Source organism: Mastomys coucha, unplaced genomic scaffold, assembly GCF_008632895.1.
Source record: "Mastomys coucha isolate ucsf_1 unplaced genomic scaffold, UCSF_Mcou_1 pScaffold15, whole genome shotgun sequence".
NCBI classification, from domain to species: Eukaryota; Metazoa; Chordata; class Mammalia; order Rodentia; family Muridae; genus Mastomys; species Mastomys coucha.
In genome coordinates this window covers 51,367,076-51,375,472 of record NW_022196897.1, presented here as the reverse complement: position 1 = coordinate 51,375,472, position 8,397 = coordinate 51,367,076, and positions in this window count along the sequence as shown.

Sequence of the window (8,397 nt, the reverse complement as noted above, 5' to 3'; positions counted from 1 at the left end):
GTGCGCCACCACCGCCCGGCTTCTTTTTCTCCTGAAGCTCAACCCAATGCATGTGAACAATTGGTGGTTTGTAGCAACAATAACTGTTTATGTATAAATCTCCTTTTGGTACACAACAGATCTTAGAACAATTCTGTCCTTTTTGTGGCTTCATTTTTTGCTTATTTTATTATTTATTTATTACATAGGTGCTGTGAATTGATTCCAGGGACACCATATATTAAGCACATACTGTATTGTTGAAGTTAAAGTCACAATAACTTTTGCTCTTTAAAATGAGTTCTCTTCTTCATCTCTCAAAGTAACTGAAGTGTTTGTCAGAGAGTCAGATAAATATATTTTCTTCTGCAGTGATGCTTTCCTAATGATGTTGTACAAACTAGTCTCCTGATATTTATATTAGCCTGTGGATTAAAATTAAGGAGGCCTGGTCAGATCTCTGGGAGTCTATACTTCTGGCAAGCTCCATGGCTATGCTGAGGATTCAGGTCTAAGGGTCCCAAACTGAAAATATTCTGACATGATTAGTCTCTAAAATGGCTTTCTCCTATTTGACATCATGTTTGACAACAGACTCACTTTGCATGGAAATCATTTCATTAAGTTTATTTTCTTTTTCAAGTTTTTGTTTGTTTGTTTTTTAAATCTCCCCTACACACCTTCCTCACTAGTAACATTTGGTTGTTGAATCTACATAACTCCCAAGCTTCTTGGACTTAAACCATGTCTTTCCCTCACCCTGACATATCCCCCCCCTTTTTTTTCAAGACTGGGTTTCTCTGGGTAACCCTGGCTGTCCTGGAACTCACTCTGTAGATCAGGCTGGCTTTGAACTCAGAAATCCACCTGCCTTTGCCTCCCAAGTGCTTGGATTAAAGGTGTGTGCCACCACTTCCTTAACATTGAGGAGACACTGGGTCCAGGTTTAAAATTTTGCTCATGCCTGATACTGTGTCCCTGTCTCCTATATCCTTCTACAAGAAGCCAGAATTCTGAAAGAAAGAAAGAGAGAGAGAGACAGAGACAGAGACAGAGGCAGAGACAGAGAAAGGAATGAAGAAAGGAAGGAAGAAAGAAAGGGAAAAGGTTTTATCTGTGTTTTATGAGTGGAATTGTAGTTCTTTTAGAATGAGTAGCATAAAACAATGAATTTAGTTTCTTTGCCTGTTTTATCATCTCAGATAAAACAGTTTTAATTCATAGATTTTCCAGTAATTAAACTCTTTTGCCTTTTATTACACTCACAAATTTGTACATATAAAATGTTGCTTCCACAAATATATTGATCTTCCTCACAATGACATATATATACATCCATATTTTTTCTCTCCTCTGTTTAAATTCCAACTGCTATCACTATGGATTTGGAAAGTGAAGAGTCATTCAGAGTGTGAACCCAAAGATACCACAACCAATCTCTCCTATCTTTTCATGAAGCAAAGACCAGGATCTCTATCCTTGAAATATAATGAAAGATCTGATACCAAATTATAATTTTTAAATATTTATAGGTAAGTAGTTGTTTCTGTCATTTTACATACCATTTAAACTATTTCTAAAATTTTGTTTTTTTTTTAATGAGTATCTGATAAAATGAAGTTATAGAACTATATTTTCATATAAAGATAAGTTTTAAAGTCATGCAAGACATTAGGAAGAAAAACCACATATACAATAGCGTATTTGTAACACATGCACAGATCTAAAGTGTTATGAGTTATTTGGTTGGTAATGATTCTCTGTAAATGCTCAATGAATAACAGGGAACCACGTAATATACTGGGCAGCTACATACATACATATACACAGCATCTCCATAGTTTATCTGTGCTGCTAAAAGGACACTTACCTGGTACCATTCATGTTCTACAGGACTAATAAACTATTTTGGAAAAATCATTTAGCTCATTTTTATTGAAACAAATGTGGAAAGGGGCATCTTTAAATTCTTTCTGTAACATATTCTGAGGATTTTCAAAGGCTAGTCCTTCGAGTGGAGGGCAACAGTGTGATGTAGCCTGGCAAGGACCTCAGACAGCTCTAATTCTGTAGCTAACAACAGACATGACTTTAAGGTAACTTATTTTGACTCTGTGAACCTCAGCTTCATGTATAGAAACACAAGAGACCTTTGCTTCCCCTAACAAATTATCATGAGGCTAAAATATGGTAACAGAAACAAGTGATTTTTTTTAACATTAAATAAGAAATATAATAGATTCAAAATAGGCAATGGCTTTCAATACATTACTATCAAGATGATAGTTATCTCATTCAGAAATGACAGAAGCTGAACAAATAAACAAGGAGTGTCCCCTTTGTTCATGACATCTCATTGCATAGCCAGCTGGCATAAGTAGGAGACATTCCTTTCCATACCATACTGTGACTTTCCCAGATGCCCCTGGTGAAACACTTCTCCATCTTGCTCCTTCTTTGAACTTCTACTTTTTTGATTCTTTAATTTTATCACATCCTTCTTGCCTTTTGGTTAGTAGGTCATAGCTCAGAATGAGTTCGGAAGCAAAAACATATTTCAGCAATTAGCACTATGGAAACTCAAGCTGCTTTTTGGCAACATTCTAAAGAGAAGATTTCAGCACCTTTCATCCCAGCTTTTTTGATAACTTGTATTCCCATGTCCTTGGACTTGGCAGACTCTTTTGGTACTGGAGGCACATTCTTAGGCCACTGAGGAGAGTGAGAGCAACTTAAAGATGCTAAACAGGGACATTAGCTGCATCTGAACTAGATAGGCTGAGTTAGTGGGGTTTTGTTCCTGTCCCACTCTCTCTATTTTTAACTATGATTGTACTCAGAACTATTCTGAACATTTTAGTTAACTCCCTGCAGTCCACCTACCTATCTTATTATTAGCCACCCTCTTCAGAAATACTTTTAAAGAAGTTAAAAACGACATGAAACAAAACGTCTTCCAAACTGCTTTACCCCTGGCTTCAGAGGAAAAAGCAGACTCTGGGTTGCTTTTATTCCTCCTCTCTGGGAGACAGGGATGAACGCATGCTAAGAAATTTGGCCTAACATAGAAAGTGCTTTATATTTTAAGGAATATTCTATACCCAGACTGAGATATGGCTTATCCACTTTGAGGAATAGATGTCTAGTTCTCCATTAGCTCAAAGAAGGCTGGCCTTGTAAATATTGGCGTAATTATAATTAGATGTTGTTGAAAGGATAAGTAATCATTTCCCATCTACCTTCTCAATATAGCAACGCTTTAAGCTAGTATCTTGTCTCTTTCTAAACTGGGTTTATATAAAAGGCTCAGGAGTGATGGAAAGATGACAGAAGCCTATGGGAAACCTGTGTTGTTTCAATAACATGAATTAGATCATTCAATTTGTGTTGCTGAAATTTTTCTTTCTATCATCTTTTTGAAAATTGAATTACAATTATTTATGTGTGTTTGTATGTGTGTCATGAGAATATGTGTGCCACAGCATGTGTATGGAATCTAGGGGCCAACTGTGGGAGTTGATTTCTCCATCCGCGGGAATCAGGCATGGCATCTGTCATCAGTTTTGGCTGAAGGTGATCCTAACCACTTAGTTACCTTGCTCATCCCTTATCTTTTCTCTTATCATATTTATTCAGATAACTGACATCATAGTTATCAGGATTCTTAATTCTATTATGATAAAAAGATTCTCAAGGAAATTAAAATGTGAATATTTGGGCTAAAGCTTTATACTATACATAGTATACAAATCTATATATCCTCAACACTGGCCTAGTAGAAAAAGTGTTCACAGTAGGTTTGAAAGTGAAATAAACCTATAAAATCACAAGGTTAAGACTCTGGCCTTAACTTGGCTGCTTTGTATGTTTGTGAAAGATAAAGCTCTCAGTTTTGAGACTGTAAAAGTGGCAAGTTCCCAAGTTAATTGTAGAGAACAACAGAGAAGGAGAATCAATGCTTTGCTTGACTTTTGTAACTATTATATCAAGTTTGAAGAAGAAGCCTTTATAAGTTACTCTTTCTCTGAGATGAATGCTTTTCCAAATTATCACATCCAATGAACCAGATTCTTACCCTCACCTAATGTCTGTGCCACCCTCCAAGGAGAACAGTTGGTGAATGACTTTATGGATAGACCATCTTAATACATATGCCATTTCATAAATAAATATAACCTGTTCTCTGTAGGCCGAGAATAAAGTCACTCACTCAAGTCAATTAGCTTTGACCATAGCAGGAAGTCTGTATCCAAAAATCATGCGTACAATTCATTCTTGGCACAGCAGAACTGTCAACTCTCAGTTTAGTTATGATAGAGGTAAAATTCTTTGGTAATGTGAGGGTCATTGAAGTACAGCCTTATTACAATGAAATCCAATGTCTAAAAAATGTTCTTATTTTGGGCTTGTACCACAATAAGAGCCAAGATTTTAAGCTCTACTAAATACAAAATAAACAATCAAACAAACAAACAAAAAGACTTTATATATTTATGTTCATTTTAAAAAATACTCGTAGTAATGTATTATTTTAAAATATACAGTTAATATGATTGGAGCTATTTAAAATTTAAATTGAGAAAAAAATATGCATTCTCAGTATTTCTGTAAACAATCATCTACATAAGAATGTTAAATTGATTGTTGCTTTATATCAAATAACTTTTATAATACTCATTTTTATTGTTATAATATTTTATAAATTTTAAAGAATATGACAAAAAAGGTATTGTAGGTATTGAATGGAGGTGTATCTGGGAGGAGCTGGGGTACAAAATGGAAAAAAGAATATGATTTAATTCTATTTCCTTAAAATATGTTTTTAAATGTTAACAATGTCAGATAAATTGAAATCATGTATCTTTTCTTATCATAATCCAATAAAACTTAAATCAATTAAAAAAGAAAAAGGAAAAAAGTAAGGAGAATAAAAAAATAGTAATGGTGACTCATTCCTGCAATCCCAACACCAGAGGCTGATGGGAGAGATAAGGACTTTGACACTGTTGTGGGATAGACTTTGTCTCACAAATGGAAAAAAAATGATGCAACTGTAAGTAATTTTATAAAGCTCAATAACTCAATAATGTATATATTCACTAAATACAATATTTCACATGTTAAATATGCTACAACCAAAAAAATGAATAAACAAATCTTTTTTAAAAAAGAAGAACCCCCATGAACAACAAAACAAAAACAAACAAACAAACAAAAAGAGAAAGTGGTAAGCTCTCCTAGTAATCAACATTTATACTAAGAGATGAAATGAGTCTTTGAGAGTGAAGCCCAGTTGTGTAGTCTTAAATAGTGATGGGCCGCCAATGGAGCTTTATGCACAGAGTACCCTTGTCTGAGGTTAAGGCTGTGTCAGGACTCAAGCAAGCTGTTGCACTGTAGATGAAGACACCACTGTCATGGTTGCCATGGAATTCCCAAGAAATGAGGGTGGCTTAGCTGATGCAGAGAATCCTCAAAGGTGCTGATGAAATGTCAACCAGTTGAAAACCCTGACAGTGAGCATCTAACTGTATAATTAAAAGACAGTGCCACCTATGGCAAGATGTTTAACCAAGCCAACAAAGATTCACCTCTCATGTTTCAAGCCATATCCACCGAGTTTCTCACTTCCTGGGCATGCTTAGAGGCCACATTATTTCCCAGGGTTTTCCTTTAGTGCTTTGCTTCTCTTAGCCAGCCGACAGTGGTATCACACACCACTTCACTGCAATGCTGCCTGTCTACATGCCGCTTCGGCTGAAAATTCGTTTCATAATCTAGAATGATTTCCTCAGGCTGACTCCTCACCATTCTTGTGCTAACTGCCTTTCTTCTCCTCAGAGGAACTTTTCTTAGGCTCTTAGTCAAAGTCTTTTCTTAGTCAGACAGACTTTGTCCACCCCAGCAACATTACCTAGTGTCCTAGATCTTCATAAAAATCACTAATATTCCAAATAACATAGTTTACTTATCCATTATTTATTTGTTTGCCTTCTTATTATTCATGTAATAGAACTTGTCATTTTCTTAGTATAGTGACCTTTCCATACCTTCCTGCAAAGTGAAATGATGATAAATGTTTCTCAGACTAATACCTGAAACTCTAATTTTTCATGTCACAATTTACTATCTAAGTATAAATATGCTAAATATTAGGGAAAAACCACCAAATAATTGACAAACATCACTTTGGGATATAAACTTAGGCTTTTAAGGGACAGAAGTGATAGAGAACACAGCAAGAATGCATCATACATGCAGCACCATAGAAACATGAAAGGCAAGTGTTTACAGTCTATGTAGTTGCATTGCTACTAAGAACCCACTGTTTGTTCATGGTACCACTTCATAGAGAACTTCTTCCAGGTTCAGAAATACTGGACTTTAAATATTATTAGAGTCATTTTGCAAATGACTGAAAGTCAAGATCCATAGGGGACTCTGGGTGTTCATGTGCTCATGTGAACTTGGGTCAAGCCCGTAGAAGGCAGCCAACGCCAAGAGAAAAGCTGTGAATGCCCCGTCCCTGCAGATGTTCTTTGATTATTGTTTTTGCACATTTCCTTCTGTGGAAGTACACTTACAGCTTCCAAATGGCAACTAGATCTGAGGTCTGTATTTTCACTAGCAGAAATGATTTGAATAAAGATCTGAATATCTTGTCCTGAGTTACTTGGCAAACTTGTAGAGAAATAGTGACTGAAAACTCATCAGGACACTACCCAGAAAGAGTGAGGATACATAAGGAATCTGCATCAGGTATACCCCGTCTGGTCAACTGTAGTTCCATAGATCACTTAGAAAGGGATTGGCAGAATCTGTATAGATATATTTAGCCTAATGACTGTGGGAAACCATCAAGGAGGAGCAGTATATTTTCTATGTGAATTTCTGTTCTTGGAAAAAGAAATGTTATAAATATCCACGAAGAAGGAAAAAAGTCACTAAAATTGTGGTGGCTACTGATGTGAAATAATTTTTCACACATTCTAAATACTCTCAAATTATAATTATTTGAACAAAGTAAAGTATATGATCACCTCACATAAAAGCCTGTGTCAATATGTTTTAGGCATATATCTAACTCTCGTGTTTCTAGAAGTTTTCCCATTCACATAAAGGGATTCAAGGAAAGTATCTTTTCTATGATGGCTTGAAAGGGATGTGAGATTCTATTATTCACTATGCTGGAGAGCTCTATGTCAACTTGACAGAAGATAGAGTTATTTTGGAAAAGAGAACCTCAATTGAGAAAATGATCTAACTAGACTGACCTGTGGACAAGCCTATGGTACATTTCCTTGGCTGATTTGGGAGGATCCAGGTCACAGTGGGTTGTGTCATCTGGATTGTGATTCTGGATTCTATAGGAAACCAGGATGAGCTTGAATGATGAATAAGTCATTCTACAGGCAAAACCTGAAATATTTGTACTAATAATCATGATAATGAACACCATAGCATAGAACAATGTAAAGATAGACATTGCATGATGATTAAAAGAGTAATTTGCATTCTTCTACATGCTAACTGCCAGTTGAGATAGTACCATTTGTTGAAAATGCTGTCTTTTTTTCCACTGGATGGTTTTAGCTCCTTTGTCAAAGATCAAGTGACCATAGGTGTGTGTGTTCATTTCTGGGACTTCAATTCTATTCCATTGATCTACCTGCCTGTCACTGTATCAATACCATACAGTTTTTATCACAATTGCTTTGTAGTAAATTTTAAAGTTAGGGATGGTGATTCTACTAGGGGTTCTTTTATTGTTGAGAATAGTTTTCGCTATCCTAGGATTTCTGTTATTCCAGATGAATTTGCAAATTGCTCTTTCCAAGTCTGTGAAGAATTGAGATGGAATTTTGATGGGGATTTCATTGAATCTGTAGATTGCTTTCAGCAAGATGGCCATTTTTACTATATTAATTCTGCCAATCCATGAGCAAGGGAGATCTGCAAATTGATCAATTCCTATCTCCTTGTATAAAGCTCAAGTCCAAGTGGATCGAGGACGTCCACATAAAACCAGATACACTGAAACTAATAGGAAAGAAAGTGGGGAAGAGCCTCGAGCATATGGTCACAGGGGAAAATTTCCTGAACAGAACACCAATAGGTTATGCTCTAAGATCAAGAATTGACAAATGGGACCTCATAAAGTTGCAAAGCTTCTGTAAGGCAAAAGACCCTGTCAAAAGGACAAAATAGCAACCAACAGATTGGGAAAAGATCTTTACCAATCCTATATCTAATAGAGGGCTAATATCCAATATATACAAAGAACTCAAGAAGTTAGACTACAGAGAACCAAATAATCCTATTAAAAATGGGGTATAGAGCTAAACAAAGAATTCTCAACCAAGGAATACTGAATGACTGAGAAGCACTTAAAGAAATGTTCAACATCGTTAGTCATCA